The sequence below is a fragment of the Ornithorhynchus anatinus genome, chromosome 9 (genome assembly GCF_004115215.2).
Source record: "Ornithorhynchus anatinus isolate Pmale09 chromosome 9, mOrnAna1.pri.v4, whole genome shotgun sequence".
Taxonomy (NCBI): domain Eukaryota; kingdom Metazoa; phylum Chordata; class Mammalia; order Monotremata; family Ornithorhynchidae; genus Ornithorhynchus; species Ornithorhynchus anatinus.
The window spans coordinates 10,722,894-10,747,367 of record NC_041736.1 but is presented as its reverse complement, the minus strand read 5'-3'; the positions used below and the strand labels follow the sequence as shown (position 1 = coordinate 10,747,367).

The 24,474-nt window shown below is 40.2% G+C and overlaps 1 protein-coding gene across 2 annotated transcripts in view; it reads left to right on the top strand.

The window, feature by feature from the left end:
- RBMS1 (RNA binding motif single stranded interacting protein 1) overlaps window positions 1–24,474 on the top strand; it is a 182,589-nt gene that overhangs the window by 44,826 nt on the left and 113,289 nt on the right. The window lies entirely within an intron of this gene.

Below are 24,474 nucleotides of genomic sequence, written 5' to 3'. Positions count from 1 at the left end.
AGAGCATGGACCTGGGAGTCGCAAGGACCTGGTTTCTAATCCTGGTTCCACCATATGTCTGCTGTTTGACCTTGGATAATTCGCTTCTCTAGGCCGCAGGTACCTCATCTGTAAAATAGGGATTAAGAGTGTGAGCTCCATGTGGGGCAGAGGCTGTGTCCAATCTGATTAACTTGCATCTCCCCAGTGCAACTCCCCAGTGCTTAGAACAGTGCTTGGCACATAGTAAGCACTTAACAAGTACCATTATTATTATGACTTAATTTCTGAGGGTCATGCCTCTACCAAGCCTAGTCTTTAGGGCACTTAGCTTGTGTGAGGATGGGGTTGGAATTTGTGCATGGAATTAAAAGAAATGCGTGCATTAAAAGAAATGAGAAGCAGTGTGGCATAGTGGAAAGAGAATGGGCTTGGGAGTCAGAGGTTGTGGGTTCTAATGCTGGCTCTGCCACTTGTCTGCTGTGTGACCTTGGCAAGCCACTTAACTTCTCTGTGCCTGAGTTCACCTGTAAAATGGGGGTTAAGACTGAGAGCTCCATGTGGGACAATCTGATTACCTGGTATCTACCCCAGCACTTAAAACAGTGCTTGACACAAAGTAAGCGCTTAAATATCGTAATTATTATTATTAAAAGAAATGCTATTCCAACCATTAGACTTGGGCGTGTGCCTGATGAGGTTTACAACTTTGTCCATGTACAAACGAAACTGGAAAACTCTTCCAGAAAGCCTTCTAGAAACATCTCATCTGGTGTAGCTGGACTGGTCCAAGAAAAAGCTGAATGTTGGCTTGGATATAGGCCCCCACACTTTGGGGCTTTGCTAAGTGTGGACTACATGCAGAGTCCCAACATGCAAAAAAGAAGCACCAGCAGAAACCCAAACAAGACATTCTTATTTTCTGGACTTGTAAGCTGCTATTGATGATGAGGATAATTAAGGTAAAAGTTGTGAACAGCCTTTGCTAAACTGTTAAATTCACAATTCCTTGAAAAGGCATTTGAATAGTAGTTCATATGAAATGGTCTATCAGTTGTTTCTTTTTGTAATTTGAATTTTCACAAATTATTGTACTCTCCCAAGCTCTAAGTACAGTGCTCTGCACACGGTAAGCATTGGATAAATACCATGATGAGGATGATGATGATGATGATGATGTTATAAATGCTGGACTGATGATTTGACAACTGTGCATTTGGATCTATGTAACTTAAGCACTTGCTCTTCACTCTCAGCTACAAAACATTTATGTACATATCCGTAATTTATTTTAATGTCTGTCTCCCCCTCTAGACTTTAAGCTCCTTGTGGACAGGGACCAAATATTTTGCATTGTACCCCAAATAGGTGTCCAATACATGCACTGACTGATTGATTTAAAGGCTGAAGTTTACATTCTAGGGTGGTTCTTATTTATTGAGTAGCAGTAAGACATGAAGAGAGCTACATGAAATATGATAGTTGTGAAAAGCAAAAATAGGATTGAGTACTGTACAGTAAAAGGATAAGATTTCCATGTTCTCATTCAGGGTTGTTATTAACAATGTGGAAAAAACTGTAGTGAGCACTGGGTAATTACAAGAAAATTAGTTAAGGCATGTGGCTCGTGAGTGGTTCATAGTTTAAATGGGAGAGACCAGACTAATGGAACAATGAGAATTCAATTGTGGCTGTAACAAATAAATAATAATGTGAAAATAATATATATGAACCCATGGGTCATAAATTTCAAGAAGCACAGATTCTGACTGTTTTACCATATGACACATAAGAGATACTGTAGTTGTTATTTTGGGACTTTTCCAGTTTCTTTTTTCATGGTAAAGAATCATGTCCCCATCTGTTTCAGAGCCCTGACCCCCTTCCTCTTCTTTATAGTGGCCTTGCCAACTTCTTCCTTGTCAAAATTGAAATCATCATGAGCCTCACAAAGTTTTTTTTTCCTTACCTCCCCAATACCTTCCCACTTGCACACACCCTTTCTCTTACCCTTCTTGATCTCTCAAGAGAATCCCACCTACTTTGAAAATCTACCCCCTCTACCTGTGTCTCTGCTTCATCCCGTTTTATTTTTCAAAATGCTTGCTTCTTCCTTCCCTGGTCACCATATTCAGCACATTCAACATATTTTCTGATGGCTCTTTCCCCTCTACCTTTAAATACTAATAACTGAGTATTTGTTAGACACTTATTATGTGCCAACTATTGTACTAAGTACTGGGGTAGATAGAGTATATGCAGATCAAATACAGTTCCTGTCCCATATGGGGTCTGTAGTCTTAGGAGGAGGGAGAAAAGGTGTTTAATCCCCATTTTACAGATGAGGAAATGGAGGCACTGAGAAGTTAATGAATTGCCTAAGGTCATACGTTAGGATAATAGCATAACTGGGATTGGAACCCATGTCCTCTGACTCTCAGGCCCATACCATTTCCACTAAACAGTGCTGCTTCTCAACACACACATCTCTGAAACCAGATTAACTTAACTTGGATCTATTTCCCTAGCCTGTCGGTTTTTCCACCACACTAATTCCAGGATCGGGCTTTTCTTCTCCATCCAAAAGGCCACCTTGCCGACCCAGGCACTTGCTTGATACTGGGTTGACTGTATATCAGACTCCTCTCTGGTTTCCCTGCCTCCAGTCTTTCCCTTCTCCAGTTTATTGTTTACTAATAATAATAATAATGTTGGTATTTGTTAAGCGCTTACTATGTGCCGAGCACTGTTCTAAGCGCTGGGGTAGACACAGGGGAATCAGGATGTCCCACGTGGGGCTCACACTCTTAATCCCCATTTTACAGATGAGGTAACTGAGGCACGGAGAAGTTAAGTGACCTGCCCACAGTCACACAGCTGACAAGTGGCAGAGCTGGGATTCGAACTCATGACCTCTGACTCCAAAGCTCGGGCTCTTTCCACTGAGACACGCTGCTCCTCGTGCTATGCCACCTGGATCGTTTTTCTAAAGGATGGTTCTACACATCTCTTCCCACTCCTCAAAAACCTTTTTTGGCTACCCACCCCTCTCCGCATCAAGCAGAAACTTCTGACACTGACTTCAAGGGTCTCTATATCTCTCTCTGTACTATTTATCCACTATTCTCCCCCAACTAAACACTCTTGGTTCTGCTCAAGCTAACTTACTGCTTAATTTTAATCTCTCCTGATGTTGACTCATGCTCTTCCCCTTGCCGAGAGCTTCCTCGCACTTCCAATCCAAAAGCTCATTGCTCTCCCTATCTTCAAAGCCCTTCTGAAATTACATCTCCTCCAGGAGTTTGTCTCCATCTAATTTCTCATATCTTCATCTATATCCCTCCAACTGCCATTTCAGCACCATTGGGCCACTTAAGCACTTAAGTACTGACGATTTCTCTTAGAATTTATGTACATAGTTTACACTAGCACTAGCTCATGGACATATGTCTTTCATCTTTTTATTTTTAGTGGTATTTGTTAAGCACTTAATATGTGCCAGGCATATACTAAGTACTGGGGTAGATGCAAATTAATCAGATTGGGCACAGTCCATGTCCCATGTGAGGCTCACAATTTTAATCCCCATTTTACAGATGAGGTAACTGAAGCACAGAGAAGTTAAGTGACTTGCCCAAGGTCACACAGCAGACAAGTGGCGACACTGGGATTAGAACCCACAACCTCTGACTCCCAAGCCAGTGCTCTTGACATTAGGCCATGTTGCTTCTTCCTCCTGTTTGTAAGTCATTTTAGCATCTTTCTCCCCTGTTAGAGTGTAAACTCTTTGAAGGCAGGGATCATGTTTTCCATACCCTGGCCACTGCTCTGCATATAGGTAGATGATGAATAAATACTATTAATTGGGGATTGTTTACCCTTATTAATCACAGCTAAATCAACTAATACAGTATTGACCCTTTCATCCCTCTTTATTCCCAGAAAATTCAGCAGATCTGTGGACATGCTGCAGCTATGGAGATTGACTTTTATTTTTGCTTTTAAAATTTAAATTATGATCAATAATTACACTTTTGAATGATGCTTTTGAATGAGAGCTGGATGGTAGGAACACTTTGAATCTAATTTTAAGTAATACCTGACAGATTAAGAGTAACAGTGGATACATAGCCCAGGAAAAATAAAGCACTATTACACTTTGTTGAAACAGAACCAAAAACTTGGGCATTGCTGTGACAGTTCTAGGTGTTGAAAAGTAATTCCTTTCAAGCCTGTGTGTACAAAGATGTGTTTATATGTATCTGTTAAAGAATTATAATCACTTGATTGATTCTCCAGTTGGATTCAAATTTTTATCAGAAAAGTAGATCACTTTTGCTTAAGCCTCTTTTTTTTTTTAAGAGGGTGTATATAAAATTTTTGGATTCTGAAATCATTTCCAGTCTATTACTATATTACAGGAGAATTTGTGGGCTCCCTCTAGTGGTGTTTTTTTTCTTTTTCTTATTTCCCAAATAGGAAAATCTGAAATAAGATGGCTGACTTGTGTACAATAGAGCGTAGATTCCAAAAAAATACCAGGTTGTTGGGGTTTGGTTTTTTGGGGGGGGGGGGGGCGGTGGCTAGCTGATTGCTAATCAGTCTACTTTACATGAAATGAGGTCTTTGGCTGGTTATGCCCGTACCTAAAACGTTTTACCTTAATACTTGTAAAAATCATCTCTATCAAAGTATAGGAAGGAGACTGCTGGGTTTAAAAACTTGATTTTACTGTGAAAACTCCTTAAAACATGCCTTGCCCATATCTTAAAATACTCTGGTTGCTCACTTGAACACAAATTGGTACTATTTGTTTTAGTTTGTCTAGACTTGAGTATATGTAATCAAAAACTCAGAGCCAGAGACTTAAAAGAAGAACAATAGTAGGTAGATGCAAGATCATTTTGAAAAATGGTGTTAGTACTGGTGACTAAATACTAAAAATATTAAGCTGAATATTTCATACCATTTCTTTTCAAAAAGTTACTAGTCCTAGAAGCCACTTAAACCAATTTCTCAACTACTAATACTTGCACTTCATAATACAACGTAATCATAAACTTGTCATCATTGCTCAACCCTCTTACAAAATACAGCAGATTATCAAGAGAGAAGAAAAAGGACAGAGGATAGCAAAGGCTCAAGCTTACACACACACACAGAGGGACTTAATAACATGTTCATTATGGTACAGATCCAGTTAAATACTAATTTATTCTGCCTTTTAAAAAAAGAAAGCTATCTTTTCTAAAAGCAAAACCATAATAGGATTTTGTGCAAAAGTAAATTTTCCTAAAGATTTTTGACCTCTACCTAGATTACTTTTTACCTGTCATCATTGTTTATTTACTCATTTTAAAACATATCATAAGCGTACAGCTTTGACAGCCTGGCTTAATGACTTTTCAGGAGAAAGGGAGGACCTAGAGTGCAAGGGTAATTTGCCTTTCAGATCTATTTTGCCATTTTGTAGTAGGAGGATTTCACTGAAACAATTAAACATCTACCGAAGAGTAAAACTCTGTTTCTTTCCAATACCTCCAGCGCAGTTCAACATTTATAACTGAGTATGTGTCTCTTGTGGTCTCGATTACATCCTGTGTTTTTAGCTGGCAGCATTTCCTTTGTAGAGGCCCCTTTGCTATTTGCCAGAGTACATTTCTTCAAGTATTAAGAGAACCAAACCAAGATATATTAAGGAACGAAACAAAGTATGAATGTGAGTTTCATGCTGGTTTTTTAAATAAAGGTGTGTAGGCACCTTTTTCTATACTCTGCAATAATGCCTTTTTAACAAATGAAGAAAATTAAGCAGTGACATTGGGTTATTTAAAAAGAGGTGCCGCAAAAGAACATAGCAAGCTGTACATTGCAATCTTTAACTTGTACCAAGATAATGAATGTTTCAGAAATACAGTCCATTTTTCTTACTTTAAAGTGACCAACATTTCTCTTGGATTCAGATATTTGGAACAATGAAAAGTGAATGCAAGCCTCTAGAAATATTTTTTGTGTAGTTCTCATACAAATGTTTTTTAGAACAGTGGATTATACCAACAGCTGCATTCAATCTTGAGTAAAGTTACTTCCTGAACAGAGTGAAATTCAACTTAATATGCAAACTTGCTTGCAATATAATACTACAGGGTAAATGTACTATGTGATTATGAAACTGGACACATACACCCTACTAGGGTAATTTCTTGTAAATAGTTCACAAAGGAAACCTTTAATCAGTGTCAGTGTTTGTAACTGAAGGGTTGAAGTTTTTAAAAGCCCTGCTCATAGATGCAGCCAAATATTATTTTCTAGAGGTTCATTCTTTGGTGTGTTTATAGACTAAACCTCAGGGAGAGGGGGAAGGGGTTTTGGTATTTGCATCTTCGTTTTCTTTCGATTTTAAATTTTTGAAGGGACAGGATTTCTTGTTCAAACAAAGCAAGTAGGATAATCTGGTTTTTTTTGAAAAGTAAAGAGCGAGATGTTGAAGTACAACAAGCCTCCTGAAAATACTGATTTCTTTAGAAATAGCTGAATGTTTTTGTGGTAGTTATGGATGAAAAAGAAAGGCCCCAGGATTCATTACCAGGTACCAATGTTTTGTCTGAATTTAAAACATGATTGATACCAAGTGGAAACAAATCAAATGTGTACATAAGCTCGAAGACAAGAAGATACATCAGGCTCAAACAAATCTGCTGTTTCCCTACTTTACCTCTAACAAAGAGTGAGGCATTTTTTCCACGCTTTGGCCAGATCATCAAGTTGCCCTGAAGACCTTTGTTTATAATGTCTTTTTGCATTCTTTCCCTCTTGACATGCTTCCCTCCCTCCAGCAGTGAGATACTAATTAAAGAGAGGACACTCTGACCCAAAGTTGTTTAGAAGTCACTGGGAGGGGTGGAGACACCACGACAAAATCATCCCGGCAGGAAGTACTCATGGCTGGGCCGGAACATGAGGCTTGCCACCATCACCTGAAAAATCTGGGGGGTTGGATTTCCCATGTCTGAAAAAGGGATCTCTCTCTTACCTATAAAAAAAAAAACAAAATCCAAGAACGACAAATCATCACAGTATTTTAAGACTGTCCTGTCTCTCTTTCAGCCCTAACTGTGAACATGATCATTTTGTTACTGAGTACTTTACCAGGCATGTAGATTTCAAAGCTCTATTTTAGAGACCACACATGCAGTTATAAAAATCTTGCCCCTTTGAGTGCTCAAATTTGCACTCAAATTTGGTAGGTTCTATTTTAGAACTACAGTAAACATAGAACAATGTGAATGGAAACAAAAAAAGCCATGGAAACCATTTAATTTGATGGCATTTAAATAGAAACGAGAAAATAAGTAACAATTCCTTTAATGTATAAAAAGGGCAGTGAGACCTAAAAGTGCAGTTAATTTAATGCAACTGCAAATTTTTCTGTACCATGTTGATGCCAGAGATAATGATTCAGTAATCAGTTTAGGTTATTTAGAATATGCCCTTTTTCTTTGCTAGCATAGAATGTACTTTAAATGACTAGTTAAAAAAAATCTTATTGAAAGGATTTTTTAAAGCCTATAGAAATTAGAACACATATTTGGGTCAATTCTGAGCATCTTGTAAAATACCTTCTGCATTACAGAGAGCCTTCTCCCTTCGTATCAGCAACTGTAAAAACTCTTCCCTCAATTAAGACCTTCTGCTTCTGGACATGGACTGCTAATGAGCTTAATGTGTGTATTGCATTTGGGTGGTGATTTTTCCTTGTGAGAGGGACTAACTATCCAACTCTTTCAGAAAGGTTCACCTCCTGGGGGTGTGGAATTTCCCTGTCTTTCAGAGAGAGGTAAAAATGCCACTGAAGGAGATTTCACCCTCCAGCACCGCCCAACCCATAAGTGTGTTTTAAACTCTGCTCTCTTCTAATAGAGCTATCACAAATGTAAGGGTTCACAGTATTTCTGTGGCTTTTGCCTTCGTTGTGTGTGTGCATTTTTAATAATATTTGTTAAGCGCTTACTATATGTCAGCCACTGTTCTGAGCGCTGGGGTAGGTACAAGTTAATTAGGTGGGACATAATCCCTGCCTTGTAGGCTCCTAATGGAAGTACAAGGGAGAACAAGTATTTAATCCCCATTTTACTGTTGAGGAAACTGAAGCACAGAGAAGTTAAGTGACTTACCCAAGGACACATAGCAAGCAATTGGCAGGGCCAGGATTAGAACCCAGGTCCTTTGACTCCCGAGCCCGTGCTTTTTCCACTAGATCACGTTGCTTCCCTTGATCCACCGTATTGCTTTTGAGATTTTATTTCCCAATAGGCATTTCACTTTAAGTTGAATTACTGGGGTTAAAAAATAATTAAAAGAAAGTAACAACATATAATGTTTATTAAAATGATGTATTGCAAATTTCCTGTGCATCCATGGCTTTTCTCTCCACCCTTGCAGTAGTAATCAAGAAAAGGCACCTGTTCATTAGTGTCAAAAATTGTATTTATTTGCATTTTAAAATTTACTTCATTTTAACCTACACCCTACTAGAGCTTTATGCAAAAGTGGTGGAATTTTTTTTTTCTTTTGGAAATATTTTTGTTCAAGAGTTTAAAAAACTAAATTTATTTCCTGGCCTGCTAGCAGAATCCAATATAATTACATATTTCTTCCTCTGGATTGTGAACTGTTTTCTGTGAATAATCAGCACATAATATGATATTCACATGAATCACAGATCTTGCATAACTAAATATATGTGTCCCTTCGGTAGTATTTACCCTGGACAGAACCCTGAGGTGAGAAGGAAAAAGAAATATGAAATCAATTCTCTTACCCTTCAAATTGCATTAGATGGGCAGAATTTGACATATCTATCAGTAATGCATTTAGGGTATTAATATCACCTTCTATTTCAGAACTCTTGAAATAAAGAGAGACAGCTTAGTGATTTGACAGAAATGAACATTTGGTTAGACCTAGCACACAATAATCTCTAGATTGTATGAAAAGAAGCTGAGCAGTTGTGATTCTAGGATTTGGGAGGAATAAACCTCTAGTGTGAGCTGGTTCTTGGGAACCTGGGTGCCCAAGATTCTAGAGCCAGGACAACCTCAAAGCCATGGTGAAGGAAGCTGCATCCTTAGAAAGAAAGGGGTGGGGAAGGGGGAAGCTAAGCATTTTGAAGCCAACCATGTCTCCCTTAGACCCTAGAACCAAAGATGATCTGGAGCCAACATGTCAGTCACTTATATTTATTGAGCTCTTACTATGGGCAGAGCACTGTACTAAGCACTTGGGAGAGTACATTATAACAATAAACGGAGACATTCCCTGCCTACAGCGAGCTTACTGTTCATTGACTGAGCCTCTCACCCATCTTTCCTCTGGCTCCCTCCTCTCAAAAAGAAACAAATCCCAAACAATTTCAAATGACCTGAGGGGCTCAGGGAACTGGACCTTCTTAGAGAACCCAGACAAGGAAACCCACTAAACAGGTTGCCTGTTCTGCCTTCTTGTTTGGAAATAAAAGTGAGCTATCTGGCCTGAGGACCAGGAACTTATGGTACTGTATCTGTTGATTAATTCAATATTGTGATCGAACTCACCAGTAGTTGTGCTGCAGAGTAGTTGCATTTAGTTAGAATTCTTGGACCAGAGAAACCACTAGAAAGGAAAGTAGAAATGGATTTTTCCATCAACTAAATAAGCAACTGAAAATATGCCCTTAAGGGCAAGTGCCAACATTTGTATTACTAATTCATATTATTTTTGAATGGCCTTGTATGATTATCCTTTGAATTAGCAGATGGTGCTACCAAGAGTGATTACTCTTTCTATAGATTACTCCTTTCCATAGCGAGAAGTGGCTGAAAATCTCGGGGTGAAATCAACTGTCCTTTTAGCACTACACACACATGCCCTTTGGTTTGCAGCTGTAGCTGATGTGACAATAGTAATAGTATGTATTAAGTGCTTACTGTGTGCAGACCACCGTACTAGGTGCTGGGAGAGAATACACAGGTGGGAATTAGGTCCCTATCCCTGGGGGGCTCACAGTTTAAATGGGGAGGAGGAGGTGGAGACAGACACATCGGCAAAGATGAAGCATTCAAATACAAACAAATGTATGCAGATGGTGTTGCCATTTGCAATTGGCCCATATGCTCCTGGGTCTATCCAATATCTTTTCTCAAAAAGAGCCGTCCTCTTTCCAAATATCATTTCCCTGCTGCCTACAGCTCTGCTGAAATTTGAAATTGGGCCTCAGTGTATCCTCAGAGCACTGCTACAGCTCCCTCTGCTTGCCCCACTTCCACTCATCATAAACAGTGATCATACTTTCTCCATTTTGGAAGTCGAGTTGCAGTCTGGGGTGCTTTGAAACTGCTTAATTCAGTTATCTGAGGGGTAGAAGCAGGGGGGAGTGGTACCATCACGTTGCATTGCTGACATGACAGACCACCACAGGGGATGACAGCAGTCCCAAGCAATGTGAGATAATGCAATTTTTTTTGAGCCAGAACACCTGATCTAGCTCTTTTCACAGAAATAATTGATTGTGGAAAAATTAAAAACACTGTCCCTAGGTTACTTTGGCAGAAAGTATGTATTTACTGTCACCCACACTCTGGCTCTTTCCCAGGGGAAAAAAATCATAGAACATAAGCATATCAAATGTGGTGTGTATTTTTAAAATATATGTTTGCAAGAATACCAGTGAGAGTGACCCACATAAAGTCATCTTCCCCCAAACATCCTCATGTTCTGGTACTTGGAATAGTTCTTTAAATAGTATCTTCTTACCTTTCTACTAAGCTTAGTGGACTTCATTACCTTTAAAAGAATGATTTTATGGTGGTGCTATGTTAACTAATATGTCATAATTGCCTATGATTCTAATAATTGGTAAAATTTTTGGATGTCTAAGGTTAGTGTCAGTGACATTACTACTAAAATTATGAAGATAGGACCAAATACTGTTATTAAATCCCCCCAAATCGCCACCTATTTTAAGCCTTTTCAAGTAGAAATATGCTATTGTTCATTAGAAAAGAGTAATTTATGATAACAAAAGTTAATGAACCTGTTTGAACTAGGTCACTGAATTTTTTATTATTTTAAAATAGATATTTTAGAATAAAAAAAATTCTAATAAACCTGCAGTTTATAAATTCTTACCTTATGCCTCTCCAGTGAATGACTTTAACATGATTAAGGAAAATTGGTCAAAAAGCAGACTATATCTGTGTGTTTAGAATGCTTACTGGATTGCCTTGTTTAGCATTTTTATTTACCTCAAATATGCATTTCCTGAAACATTAGAGAGTTGCAGTGTAGAAATACCATGAAGCAAATAGTGTTCTAGGTATGTCATACCAATAAGAAAGATGCTTCCTGAATGGGTTTTCACTTTTCTGCCCAAACTCATTTTCCTGACACTTAGTTCAGGGCATTAGGTAGTTCGGGCAACAGGACGTATTGTTGACTGATTCACAGGCTAGGAGAGAGTAATGAAACAAATATAGGTGAAGTTTAAAAGGCTGAACCAAAATACTGGTGCCAGAACTGTATACGAAAAATAACCCAGGATTTTACCCCCCCACATACACACATCTGATCCCTTGCTTCTTTTCCATTGCTAATGTTGCCACTACTTCAATTGGACATTTTTAACAGAGCCAAATGAACAACTCACTTTGACAACACATTATAAATAATAATGATGGTATTTTTTAAGCGCTTACTATCTGCCATGCATTGTTCTAAGTGCTGGGCACTGTTCTAAGAGCTGGGATCTGACTAAATGACTAATAGTTCATACCACTGAACAGACTCTGACTTCTCCAAAGGGGACACACCCAATTGTGTTTGGTTACCTGTTGGCTTATCCGAACTAGATTCACTTGGAAGCACTGAGTTATGTAAAGGAAGATGTGTAAAATGACTAGACTGTGAGCTCATTGTGGGAAGCAATTTGTCTATCTGTCCTTATAGCGTACTCTCCCAAGTGCTTAGTACAGCGCTTTGCACACAGTAAGTGCTCAGTAAAAGCAATAAAATGAACGAATGAAAATGGAATGGAGCAAATAAACTGTTCCAGGTGCTTCTTTGTGTCTGAGACCAGTACGGCACCCACTAGAGGGCCCTGAAAACAGGCCCTTGTTAAGTACTGTTGATCATTCAGTGGTATTCACTGAGCACCGGCTGGGGGCAGGTCACTGTACTAAGCGTTTGGGAGGATATCATACAGTAGAATTGATAGACACGATCCTTTCCCACAAGGAGCTTACAGTGTAATAATAATAATAATAATAATAATAATGTTGGTATTTGTTAAGCGCTTACTATGTGCCGAGCACTGTTCTAAGTGCTGGGGTAGACACAGGGGAATCAGGATGTCCCACGTGGGGCTCACAGTGTTAATCCCCATTTTACAGATGAGGTAACTGAGGCACGGAGAAGTTAAGTGACCTGCCCACAGTCACACAGCTGACAAGTGGCAGAGCTGGGATTCGAACTCATGACCTCTGACTCCAAAGCCCGTGCTCTTTCCACTGAGCCACGCTGCTTCTCTAGAGAACTCAATGTTGTTGATAATCAGTCATCTAGATCTAGTTGGCCCAGGATATTCCAATGGAATCCAGTCTGGTCCATGATTCCCATAGGTAAGCCACAGTAACTCAAAATCTGGAAGCAGAACCATGTCTCTTGATTCTACCTGTGGCAGCCATGGGATGGTTTTAGGGATCCCAGAGCTAATGAGATCCATCTGAGTCCACCACAGAGCAACCTGAATGCTGGGTTGAACAGAGAACTCATTCGATTCTGTAAGAGAGGGGATCATTTCAATGGCTTGGAAGAGAGAATATTTAGGATCCGGAGGAGGTTAAGCCTGAAAAAAACCCATTGGGAACAGCGAAAATGGAAACAGGGAGAATCAAATGAAGCAAGCTCTGAAATTTGACTCTCATCCAGAGAGTGTAGGGGGTTACTGGGGGACTTCTAAGTAGTAGCAAAGTGGCATGGTCAAAGCAGAAAATGTGGAAAACGATTTTGGCCAGAACAGAACAATTTAGAAGGGGTAGAGGGTTGGAGACCAACTAGAAAGTTACAAGTATCTGGATATTAAGTAATCGGCAACCTTGTGAGGAATAAGAGGGTGGTGGAAGCTATGAACTGATCGGTTTCCTAGGTTCAAGGGGGTCTTTGTCCTCTGGGAGTATCAGCTATTGGAGCTGAGGGGAATAATAATAAAATATTTTGCGTAAGTACTTACAGGCATTTAAGAGCTACGGAGTCACAGCAAGTTCTTCAGCCCCTTGAGGGCAGGAATCAGTCAAACTGTGATATTTATTAAGCACTTACTGTGTGCAGAGCACTGTATTAAGCACTGGGGAGAGCACAGTACAATAGAATTGGTAGAATGATCCCTGCCCTCAATCAACCAATCAATTGTATTAAGCGGTTTCTGTGTGCAGAACAATGTACTAAGCACTTTGGAGAGTACAGTATAACAGAGTTGATATAATGGACCTAAATTCTAGAGGAGGAGATAAACATTGTACCTTGTACAAAAGTTGTGGGGCTGAGGGAGGGATGAATAAAGAGTACAAATCCAAGTCCAAGAGTAATGCAAAAGGGAGGAAATGAGGGCTTAGTCAGGAAAGGCCTCTTGGAGGAGATGTGATTTTAATAAACGTTGCAAGCTATTACAATGTAGTGGATTGTATCAGTGCTCCGCACACAATAAGCGCTCAATAAATGCGAATGAATGAATCTTTTACCTCTATTGTAATCTCTCAAGAATTTAGTAGAGTACTGTAGACCTAGTAGATGCTCGATGCATTGTATCGATTCTTCTAGTGATTTTTAAATTACTCAGCCCTATTCCATTTTCAAGGAAGGAGGAGAGAAGCTCATTCTCAAGTAACAAGGATTAACACCAACCGTATTTCCGCTACTGTTTATTTCCAAAGTGAGATAGATACATCTTACTGTCAAAATGTCTTAAATTTCAACTTCAGATCTCAGTAGTTTAAAAGTCTGGATAAAGGTTACGGAAAGACCCCCTGCTGGTTGTTTTTTTTTCCTACAAGAGCCTGCCCTGTTGTCTTTAATCAGGTTTCTGAAACTCATCTGAGAGCCAAACCCATTTCTTTGGGGTCCTTAGTTCATGTAAACAAAGTGTAATATTTTATTGGATGTCTCAGGATGTTTCATTGAATACCTCATATTTATTCAACTGAATGGTAGTGATTTTGAAGTTTCTTCCCCATCCCATTATTCTTTCCTAGAGGAATGTCAGGGGTAGAGAGACAAGAAAGGAGTGTGGTACATTTTAAAATACAATTGCATCAGATATTTGCACCTGAAACACTTTGAGATACTTAATACTGCATATTTGATAAATACCCTGTATGAACATTAAGTCTTCTTCCTAAACTGGTCTAAAGCATAGTGCTCTCAACTCACTGTAATGAGAGAATGGTTTTTGAAGGGAGATCATCTGTTCACTTGAGAAGTTTTAGAGTATCAGGAGCTGAACCCATATTCCTTAGTAGTGAAGACAGTTCAATTTTAAATCATAATAAAACATCAATAAATGGAAGTTTTAATAGTCTTTATAAAATTGTCTTAAGTTGTTCCAGATAAAGTGAGATCAAACTGGAACTTAAATACTATTTTGTCATTTAGGAAAACATGTCAATACTTGGGGTTTTGAAAGAGAATGACTGGTATATTTGAGGTATGCTTGGGTAGCTTGTGTATGCTTGATAGCATATGAGAAGAGAATATTGTTCAAAGTACAGTCAACTGCCCATACTGTTTGTGGAAATGAAGGATGATAATATGGATAGTCCACCCTTTCCTGTCCATCCAAACTGCTACTATGCTGATCCAAGCACTTAACCTATCCCATCCTGACTTCTGCATCAGCCTCCTAGCTACCCTCCCTGCCTCCTGTCTCTCCCCATTACATTCCATACTTCACTCCACTGCCCAGCTCATTTTTCCAAAAAAAGTTCGGTCCACATCTCCCCACTCCTCAAGAACCTTCAGGGATTGCCCAAGCACCTCCGCAACAGAGACGCCTCCCATCAGTTTTAAAGTGCTCAATCAGCTTGTCCATACCTTACTGACTTCCTACGATAATCCAGCCCACCACTTCGCTCCTCTAACAGTGACCCATTCATTGTACCTTGAACTAGGCTATTTTGCTTCCCACCCCTTTCCTGATTCCACCCTCTGGCCTGAAACTCCCTTCCCCTTCATATGTGACAGACCACCATTCTCCCTACCTTCAAAGCCCTATTTAAATCATATCTCCTCCAAGAGACCTTCCCCAATTAAGCCCATATTTTCCCTACTCCCTCCCCGTTTTGCATCACCTTTGCAGTTGGATCCAAACACCCTTTAAGCAGTTGACATTCATCCCACCCCCAGCCCTATAGCACTTATGTACATATCCATAGTTTAATGTCTGTTTCCCCCTCTACATCATGAGCCAGGGAACATGGGTAGGGAACGTGTCTACCAACTTTATTGTATTGTACCCTTCCAAGCACTTATTACAGTGTTCTGCACGGTAAGTGCTCAATAAATATCATTGACTGAAATCAACTAATAATCCAAAAACCTGTGGCGTAATGCACAGCATGGGCCTGGGAATTTAATCTTGGCTCTGCCACTTGTCAGCTGTGTGACCTTGGGTAAGTCACTTAACTTTTCTCTGCCTCAGTAGCCTCATCTGCAAAATGGGGATTCAGTACTTGTTCTCCCTCCAACTTAAACTGTGAGCGCCACATGAGACCTCATTATCCTATATCGATCCTAGCACGTATACACTTCTTGGCATACCTTAAGCACTTAAATGCCACAATCATTAATTATTATTTGTTTCAACCTTCTGCCTCAGAACCCTTTTTTTTTTGACCAAAGTCGTGATCATGTAGCAAAAACTGACTAGCTTGAGCTTTACCTCTTTTTAACTGTTTTCCAATCTCCTAAAAGGTGCTAGGTTACAGGATAGTGACCAAATGTCCAATAGCCAAAGCATCGGGGGATAAGTGAAGGGCTCCAGTTTATTGATCAGTTGGATCTCAGCCTCTTGATAAAGAAGAGGTAGATGCATCAGGAAACCATAAATTGTCATGCAGCTTATTTGTAACATTCACTCAAGGACTGTTTCGGCAATAGAAATAGTTCCTTTCTCACTCTCAAATTGGGTCATTGTATAAGTTAATGACTTAGATTCATTATGTAATTTCATATAAGTTTTAAAGGCCAGGTTAAACATTTTAGATGTATGACTTTTCCCTTGACTTACTGAGCTCAAATGAAAATTAAGTTGACTATTTCCCCCACCCCCAGTCAGGCTTCTTCGTATACGCAACTCCCGGTACAGCTGAGGCAGGGCTGCCTGCCTTCTCAAGGGAGGATGAGTCCAGAGGAGAAGAGACAATCACAAGAATGAGGTTAATTGGAAGAACAGTGCATGAGGAAAGATGAAGCTGAAATGATTATAACTACTGCGGTCATTTTTCTCCAGGACCTGGCCAGGGAGATGCTGTATAGGCAGGATTTGGCAGTAGACTGAATGTGAGAGTTTAAGGACAGTGAAGAGTTGGAGATGACACTGAGATGGTAGGCTTTGGGGACAGAGAGAAGAACAGTATTACCAACTGAGTTGAAAATGTAAAGAAGAGGAGTGGGTTTGGGGTGAGAGATGAAGTTGCATATCACATGAAGTGTCAGTCAGCATTACCTGAGCACTTACTGTGTGCACAGCACTGTACTAAGTGTCTGGGAGAGTACCATATTACAGAAACATTCCCTGCCCACAACGAGCTTACGGTCTAGAGGAAGTTGTACCCATTAGCAGGTAAACATATTGGCAATCCTTCCTCGTTTCTTTCTCCGTCCCCCATTTGAGCACCACCAGGCCCTCAAGTCCTCAAGAACTTTAGCAGAAAAGATTGACCCAGTGCCAAGCTTGGTCCAACATGAACCAAGCTCAAGCAGACTCCCACTCGGTTTGTCCTAACAGTAGTGATGGAATTTATTGAGCGCCTGCTGATTGCAAGGCACTATATACTGTACTGAATGCATTGCACAGTGCTGAGTGCTCGGGAAAATACAAGAGCAGAAGGCATATTCCTTGTCCACAAAAAATATTCCAGGACCCTGGGGTTCCTTTGGCTCACAGGGAGGGTTTTGAACTTTCGGTGGTGAGGAAAACACTTACTGGTCATGATCTAGGTAACGTGGCAACAGACCTAATCAGGTAGCTTGTGCAGCCAGCATTATCTGCTGCCCAGCTGTTGTTCAAAGGAGCCATGGCCCCTTTAAGAAATCAACCACATGGACCTGAATGCTGATAAAAGTTTTATTAAATGGTTTGGGGTGTGGTGGACCCTGAATTTTACCAAGTGACTGGGCTTCTGCCAGCATCTGCAGAGCTTTACCCCATTTGGCTCTAACTTCTAGCCCGTTACCACCTGTATTTTTGTTGTTCCTAATTTTCAATGCCTACTGTGATTGGGTACCCAGTCTTCAAAGATTAATACAACGTTTGAAATATTTGAAGTAAAATGAGTATCAAGGAGCTTATGACTGTAAGTAATAGTTTACATACTGCTCATTTCAGGGGCCGATTAACGCCTGCCAGTTCAGTGACAACCCAGATAAATTGATTCATCTTTCCAATAACTATTTTTGGTTTAGTGCTTTATTTCTTGGATTATGATCTTCAGTTTGGGCAGCTTCATGAAATTGTAGTGCTTGCTCTACATTTTCAGGAAAAAAGTTCCTTTGGTGCTCACTTCTACAAGTAACTTTTATGTTCATTTTCTTTAAAATGCATTTATATTTACATTCTTTCAAACTTAATATGGTTTTTAATTCACTTTTTCCCAAGTCTGACATCCTTTAATAGTGTCAGCAAAGCTCTTCATAGTCAAAAAGTTTATTTGTGTGAGGTGATAGAATGATGAGAATTTAACTGCCCCTCTTGCCAATAGCCAGTAAGTTGCCAACAACTTTCTCTCTTGCCTTTACCAGTAAAATATGTTCATTTTGGGTATAAAACTATAAAAAGCTTTCCCTCCTGGTAAAACCCAGAATCAGTTCTGTAGTACATGCAAGGGTGTGTTCATCGTAAATAATATTTGAGTCCAGCTCAGATTACTGACTGAACTAAGTATTTGGTAGGGGTAGGAGACATCCCTGTCTACAGGGTCTTAGTCTAATGGTTTAGACTATAGCTACACCTATACATATTCCTAAATCACATACGTATTCCCTATATCACCTAAAAAGAAACGCTTATAGCAACTAGATGTACAATGACCATAATAGGGTCAAGAAAACCCTTCAGAGCAGAGTCAGATCTCATATAGTTCTTACACGCACAATACAGCATTTAGTCCCAGGCTCAGAGTCCCCTGAAACAACATGACAAGAAGGTGTTTTCAGCATGTAGTATAAACGTAAGGTGCATTGAATAAAAGCACAGGAGACTCTCTTGCTTTATCTCTTAATGAAGAACATGCGCTCCCATCTGGATTGAAAAACGTTAAATGGAAAATTGTCTATGCTATATTACTAGCAAGGATTTAGAGAGAGCCAAGTCTTCACTATCCCCATTCATCACAGTAGATTGTATTAATAATGCTTTTAGTTGATGAACCCAGCCAAGCATTGTAGGGTTATGAGGCTCTAGGCTTTTTGTCCTCTCCACACCCAACTGTCTTCATTGTCTTTGCTTATGGGTTGGGTTTTTTTTTTTCTGGTGTTTGCACAGCATTTACCATTTGCCAGCACTGTACTACTAAGCACTTGGGGTAGATATAATTAATGTTGGTATTCGTTAAGAGCTTACTATGTGCAGAGCACTGTTCTAAGCTCTGGGGCAGATACAGATAATCAGGTTGTCCCACGTGAGGCTCACAGTTAATCCCCATTTTACAGATGAGGTAACTGAGGCACAGAGAAGTGAAGTGACTCACCCACAGTCACACAGCTGACAAGCGGCAGAGCCGGGAGTCGAACTCATGACCTCTGACTCCGAAGCCCAGGCTCTTTCCAGTGAGCCATGCTGCTTCCCCTAGCGTAGATATACGCTAATCAGGTTGGACACAGTCCATATCCCACTTGGGGCTGACGGTCTTAATGCCCATTTTACAAATGAGGTAACTGAGGCACAGAGAAGTTGAGTGACTTGCCCAAGATCACTCTGGCAGACAAATGCCAGAGTGGAATTAGAACCCAGGATCTTCTGACTCCTAGGCCTGTGCTGTATGCATTAGCCTACCCTGTTTTCTTCCTACTTCAGCATTTCCCCCCACTAGTTGTTGTCTTCCCTACCCCTTTAAGCATCTAGGCTCCCCATGGTTAGTGGACAGGTCATGGGTTCTAATCCTGGCTCTGCCACATTGTCTGGTGTGTGACTTTGGGCAAGTTACTTCATTTCCCTCGACCTCAGTTACCTCATCTATAAAATGGGGATTAGGACTCTGAGCCCTATGTGAGACAGGGATTGTGTCCAACCTTGACTACCTTGTATCTACCCCAGCGTTTAGAACAGTGCCTGGCACATGGTAAGCGCTTAACCAGTACTATTATTATTGTTATTATTATTAGCCTTCCGTGTCTCTCACAACCCCATTTCTTGGCTTGTGAGGTCACTCTAAACTCCCTCTCAGTCTGGGCTCATTTTGCTCTGGCTTTGCCAAACCTGCACAGATAAGGTTTATGGCTCCATTCTCCCTCCCCCAGGCTTCCTGCTGCTTCCAGCATAGTTAAGGGTCTTTCTCTCCCCCTCCCTCCTTTCTGGGCAGAGGGTGTGGTGGCTTTCTACATTTTGACCAACATACCCCCTTTTGGGTTGGACAGTAAGAAGGCATTTGCTTTTCAACTGGAATTCTCTAACTACGTGCAGTAACTGCCTTGCCCATGACTTTCAGGAAATTAGTAATAAGTGTCATTGTTATATTAAGTTTATGTTTGGAATCAGAGCCCCAACCAAGAATCTCTCTTACTGACAGTGAAAGAGAATAGAGAATGATCAGTACATGCAAGTTGTGAAGCAATCACCATGCAGTTTCCAAAAACACACCCTAGGGAGTCAGTCAGCAGCCATGAGCAAAAAATCATAAAAACAGGTTTTATAGTGCAGTTTAATTAGCAGCTTTCCCTTTGAGGGGGGTAAAAGAGATTTGGAAAAGCGAAATTGTTGCTTCATCCACAGCAGTGCGGGGATGCCAGGAGAGAAGATACTGAAGGAGTTAACCTGCAAAAGTAGGTGGTGAGGAAATTCTTGCATAAGGAGTGGCTGGCCCAGGACATTTTGAAAATTTGTCGAGTAAAACTCAAGTCTCATATTCCAAAATTTCTTTGTACCTGGTGAGTATGTGGAACCAACAAATCAGTTGTTAGACTTTGTTTTGCAACCTGTGTCTGCTAGAGATACTCAAATTAGTAATTGTCAATTTGTGCTTCCTGTTTCCCTCACTCATTCTAGGCTCTTTGTAGTCAGAGATAACAACTTTTACTTCTTAATGTGTTTCCTACATTTCTAGTATGGTGCTTTGCACACAGTAGGCATTTAATAAGTTATCTTGGTACTTGTAAAAACTGTAAAACTTGTACTGATATCACCCATCTCATCTACCAATTCAGCTGTATTGTACTTTCCCAAGTGCATAGTACAGTGCTCTGCACATAGTAAGCATTTAATAAATACTATTGATTGATCTAAGCCAGGTCTACCGCTAAGCCTTTTTTTACTTTAAACCCATGTGTCTCACTCATGATCCCATACCATTTAGAAAATAGGAAGCAGCATCACTAAGTACCTCACTTAATACTCCATACATGGACATCCATTCACCGATCTTTTGACTCCACTTCAAAGTCTAAGTGCCTCACTTTCAAAATCTCTTGGGGTGGGGTGTGGAGTCCTTTTCAGAAGTGCTTGTAATTTCTATCAGATTTAATTATCTTGTTAAAGGTGCCTTTTGGAGTATTATGATGGTTTGCAGCACTCAGTGCAGTAAAAACCAAACAAACCAGAAAAGATGTCTAGTATTGAGTCAACTTGACTCACCAGGATACTGAGAAAATCCCAGTTGCTGATGTCCATGGACTTAATCTGAGCCAATCTGGGCCTCTCTGAGTGGCATTTGGCCCCAAAAGACTCCTCACCCACTTGGAAGCAAGTAAGCAAGCAGGGACATATCAGTGAAGAGACCAGAAGTAGCAGCAGCAAACTCCCACCTTGAAGTGGGCATGCTATGATTTGCCAAGTAATCCAGCTGACCTGGTTCAGCACCATAAATTTTATCTCCATTGGAAGAGATATTTGGGGTAGTCTCTCCCTATGTTTTCCTCTAGACTATAAGGGAATATCTGCCAACTCTGCTCTATTGTACTTTCCCGAGCATTTAGCACAGTGCTTTACACACAGTAAGTACTCAATAATACCACTGATTGATGGATTCTTATACTTAAGTCTCTCAAGCTGTTGCTTGGAACTTAACAAAAGCCTCCTGAGATGAAAATTCCCCTCAACTTTGGATGGGGCACTTAATCAGATGTGTCTGCCATGGCAACAGAGCCAAGTGCCAGTCTTCTGCCTTGTCAACTCTAGTTTCAAGGAAGTCATGTGAATACTGTTACTGGCAACTGCTAATCTACTGTGTATGTATTTGGTGCATATTACTCTTCTGCTACCTAATGCCGTAATTAGGATTTTGGTTGGATTTTTTTTTAAGAAAGACTTCATTTTTATATCTCCAATTTTCTATGTATCTACAGCAAGCCCCTAAAAAGAACAGATTAGGTTGCATATAGTGCAGATTACGTATTTTTAAATAAGGAAGGGGAAACCTATTTCCACCCTGGTTTATTTGATATTGTGTTGGGAGAGAGGCATGGGGAGCTAAGCCTTAGCTGGGTTCTAATTGCCTATGAGCTTTAACAGCCCCTACCATTTTGCATAGTCAAGATAAGATGGTTCCAGTCAACTAGTCATTAATAAACCTTCCTGTTTGTAGGGAACTAGGTTATTAGAAGGAAAAGATGGGGTTGTCAGATGATATATCCAAAGCCACATTGTCAACCCCCACACTGATACTCCAGATGTTCTTTGTTCTTGCTACTCTTAGAAACAGAATTCTGGACTGGATGGACCATTGTTCTAAGTACTAAGGTTTTCCTTATATTCTTAGGAGGAGCTTGTTGGCCTTAGGACAGGGAATGAGACTACCATCTCTGTTGTATTGTACCCGCCCAAGTGCCTAGTACAGTACTCTAACACAGTAAGAACTCACTAAAATCCATTGATTGATTTGTCTTTGGGAACAAGAGGTCCCTAGTTCAAATCCAGGATGAGCCCTTGTTTCCATGTGCTTAATGATTGATTACTTGGGAACTAGTTATCCAGTTTGTGGACTTGGCATGCCATTCATTCTCTCATTTACTCATTTTTCATTCTCCATTAGCAGCTTCACTAAAGAATTTGAAAAAAGGCTAGAGTCGGTAGTGTGATAGCTCTGCTCTGAGACTGGTTGTGGGTGGAAAATCTTTGGTTAGAATGAAATTTTCAGTTATCTCTGCCAATACACTCTGGCTTTTATGTAGAGACTTGGGAGCTGGCTCCTGCATAATTCTAAATTCTGAAGGGTGTGGATATTCAGTTCTCCGGTTTGCATGGGACAAAACCCACAGTTACCATTGTGACCTGGTTTATGACAACTTTGCCCTAAACAACCCCATGTTCCTGAACTTAGGTGCCTCTAATGCGAACACTGAGCTCAGTTTTCAAGGCAGGTTTAAAACATCACCTTAGAGGATCAGAAGACCTAGCCTGTAAGGTTGTTGAGTATTGTTGCACCCCTTTTTTAGATGAAGAAACTGAGAATCTGAGGATCATGTCCCAAGGAAATAGCGAGTAGTGCCTCCCATCAAATTATGCACTTTGATGCAGGAACTTATTCCTTCTTCAGCTCTGGAGATTTGATTGAAAATTCCTTGTATGTCCTCCTTCCCTTCTTCCTTACTCTTCTTGGCCAAGAAAGAGGTAAGGGCAGAAAAAGTTCTTTCCTGGACAGGCAGGATCCCTCTGACCTGGTTCTTTTGCCAGCAGAATTTAAACCGAAACCATTAACTTAACCTAGAAGCTATTTTCCTAAAAACTGCCAAAAGAGTTTTGCCTGCTTGACTCTCACCAGTCAGTGAAGTGTGACTGCAAGGGAATATCCTAAAATGACACGAGAAATATATCAAGTTGCGTGGATTTTAGCCTGACCCCCCAAAAAAAAATTCCTCTTCAGGCTGGTAAAGGGAAATCCTTGAAATTCACTGGAGATAAGGATATAATGAGGGTCATTAGTTTTTCCCTGCCAAAAACTATATCTAGGTAAAAGCCTGAATATTCAGTGTTTTGGGGTATACCTGAAACCGGAAGTGCCCAGCGATTAGTACAGTGCCTGGGACACAGTAAGCACTTAACAAATACCAATAGTATTATTATTATTAATTAGTGCATATGTTTTCAGTAGACACAGCTAGTATAGTGATTTTTAACTGTTTTTCTCCTAAATACGTGGGTTTACAGCTACTATGCCATCTTTTATTATTGATCTCACTCCAGTTTTTAAGTTCCCTCAAAAAAAAATAACATTTTTTAACTGGGTTTTTAACTTTTCAAATTTAATTTTTATTCAAGGCCCTTTAAACGTTTTCCCATACGCTCTAAAATATTGGAACAGTAGAGCATGGTAATGGTTCTGTGGAAGCACACAGCACCCTGTTTGAGATTCCCACCCTCAAGTAAGGACTCTGGAGCCACAAGAAAACCAGTCTTCAGAGCTATTTGTGGTTTAGCTTATGGTCTTGGGGGCCACCTCTTTGTGTATGACAGCTAAAGCTATCCAGGGCACTTCTGATGGGCCACAGGTCTGAACTCTAGGGGATTGAGGGGAGGGTGTTCTTAGAAAAGGGTGGTCAAGGAAGGCCTTGGGCTATTGACCCAGGCTACAAGGTATGCTTTCTCAAACCTTTTGTGGGCCACAGGCCATGGAGGGCCTTGACAAGAGGGGATGACAGGAGCCAGTCTGACTTTTGATATATTAAATGACCTAAAAGGGATGGTGAGGGGGTCCAGAAGCCTCATATAATGGATAGGACCCAAGTGAAAGATTAAAATACCAATTAAAATGTTAAGTGACCTTCTGTTACAAAACGCCCATATTTTCATTCATATTTTAGTTGGAACTTTTATTTTCTATTGCATTATGTTTTATAAATAAAAGAGAAAGGGAGTTCACATTTGCGAAAGTAATAGGTCTCTCACTTTTTTTCCAAGTCGACAGTTCATTCTAGTTTGGAAGGAAGAATAAGGGATGTATTTCAAGGATCAGGAGGCTCCCTCAGGGTTTTTCTGTAGGCTGTGAGGGGTGAATACTTTCCAGTTCGACCGTGTTGAAGTGAACCCTGGTGCAGCTG